The sequence below is a fragment of the Papaver somniferum genome, chromosome 7, assembly GCF_003573695.1.
Source record: "Papaver somniferum cultivar HN1 chromosome 7, ASM357369v1, whole genome shotgun sequence".
In the NCBI taxonomy this organism is placed as follows: domain Eukaryota; kingdom Viridiplantae; phylum Streptophyta; class Magnoliopsida; order Ranunculales; family Papaveraceae; genus Papaver; species Papaver somniferum.
This window is the reverse complement of record NC_039364.1, coordinates 3,536,258-3,538,876: the sequence shown is the minus strand read 5'-3', so window position 1 is coordinate 3,538,876 and position 2,619 is coordinate 3,536,258.

The following is a 2,619-nucleotide window of genomic DNA, read 5'->3' as shown; positions in this document are numbered from 1 at the left end:
AGTATCCAATTGCAAATCTGTACTATAATGGGGTCTATGAAGTTCACAAGTGCATCAAACAATGGGAAGGCAGTGATTATGAGTATATCAGACAAATGGGGTTGAAGATGAGAGAGAAGTTCGATGCGTATTGGCTCGAAAGTAATTTGGTTATGGGCATCGGTGTTGTGTTAGATCCTAGATACAAGGCTAGATGGGTAGAGTTTCGTTATAAGAAGTTGTATGGAACTGGCTATGCAGTTGAGTATAACAAATTCAAAGAACAATTGACATCTCTTTTCAATGCGTATGATTCACAAAACTCAAATGCAGATGAACACTATTTTGGTGGCCGAAGCTCTGTCTCTAGCTCAAGTGTGATGGATTCAGACAATCCAGATGAATTATGTGATCCTGAATATGTTGAGTTTATGATGGAGAACATTGACTTTGAGGTGCAGAAATCTGAGTTGGACAAGTATTTAGAAGAACAAATGCTTAGCAAAGGCTCACCAAAAGATGAGTATTTATTTGAAATCTTGAGTTGGTGGAAGCTAAATGCACCTAAGTACCCAACTCTTGCAAAGATGGCAAGAGATGTCTTGGCTATCCCAGTCACCAGTGTGGCATCCAAATCAATGTTCAGTGCAGGTGGTAGAGTGCTTACAACACACAGAGCTTCATTAGATCCAGAGGTTGTTGAAGCATTGTTATGCTTAAGCGATTGGTTGCCAGATTTCATTTGTGATGAAGGTAAACATTTTTTTCTTCTTAAACTCAGTGCATAGTTCCTATTATTACTACTTAGACAATTGTTGTGTATCTTATTCTATCTGAATGTTGACTTGTTAATTGTTATAATGCAGATATGGAAATTTTGGAAACCGAAGACGAATGAAGACAAGAGAGACCCTGTTTGAATATCTGTTAAGTTTTTACTTTCTTTAGCATTTGCTTGTGCTTCTTTTCATGTATGTGTGTGAGTAAGAGACTTACATTCAGATGAAGACAATTCAGATGCCATCTTATGAGTATTTTTTCCAAGTTTTATGTATGACAGTATGAGAATAATTTCACCTTTACAGATTTTTTTGTTACTAACGGATATTATCGGATAAATATCCGTTATCCGATAGCTTAACCTATCGGATATCGATATCTGATTTTGATATCCTATAGGATATTCTCGGATATCGAATATCCGATAGTTCTTAACCTGTCGGATATCGGATATCCAGATATCCGACGGATATTCTTCCATTGACAGCCCTACCTACTAACATGAGCCAGATCCGAAGATCTATTTTATTCTATTTTGACGGGACAAGGTATGAGTTGTATGACCATTTGATACAGATCTAAATGCTGAAGAAGCGAAAGGCTTGGCCATACTTGTAAAAAACAAAAAAAAAGGGTGAAGAAGTTAAAGCATTGTAGTTGTATCTATAAATTTTAACGAGTTCAACTTGTCTTTTTTCCTTGGTATGTTATTACTATTGGAGGTCCTTTTATCTCTAGTAATTTTCAAATCAAAATTTTTCAATATCGTAGAACATTTTCGAATTTTGCAGGAATAATTTGGATCTCTTTACTTTTTAGAGCCTTGATAGTAATATCCTAGTAAGTGTATGGTACTCTCGAGGAAAATCAATTAACTAAAATAGGCATTGCTTGAAGATATTGAGGTTTCGTGTCAGATTAATATATGCAATGTGTTATTATAGGTTGTGTCAGAGAATTTATCAAAAATTGACTTCATTCTCCTTACATCTCATACAACTCCTAATTGATAGACTTTTTATGGAATGCGAACCGGTTATTTCTTTGAAAAATTAAAGTGTAAATCAAATTCTTTAGATTTTTTTCTTAGTCTACGAGTGTAAATGTCATTCTTAGAAAACACTCTCCATAAGAGGATAACGCACCATATGTATTATATGTTGTGTTTTTTTTGTGCAAATTTCAACCATTGGGATCAAGAGTCCTTAGCCTGTGGGTACTGAGAATTTCAGCCATTAGTATACTGAGAACATGCATATGAGCATCGAGAAGGTATGTAAGTGTTTATGCAGGGGTTAAGCATACGAGAAGTGATCCACCATAAGGGATGTTGTTCGAAGTTGTATAATTAATAGAGGTACACCGGTGTTGTAATAGAATACAGGGGAATGTAATATGAAGTGTACTTATATGATTTACAACAGTTGTTCATTAAATAATTAAGTAACTTATTTTGTTTTAATATCCTTCATTATTGTATTTAATGGTCTGAATAAGGTACAAAATTTGAACAAGTGGTCAATTTGGACGTTCGAATCAAACTAATAGTATAAGAATTATATTTTCTTCGGTCGTGAAGAACTTAATTTCTTATTTTCGTTGATCCTTCTCCATTGGTCCTCAAATTTGAACTTAACTAATAGTATAAAAAAAATATATTACATCCTTGCTTATTTTAGGTTTATTTATCCTTTCTTTGTTTCTAGGTATAACAATGACATAATATTAGCCTAAACACTCAACGTACTCGAAAGTTCCATTGACACTATCAATGATCCCGTTAGAAATTCAACCAGTTAACTCACATATACATATGAATACCTCAAAAGTGTTGAATTACATGATTTAATTTGAAGTCGT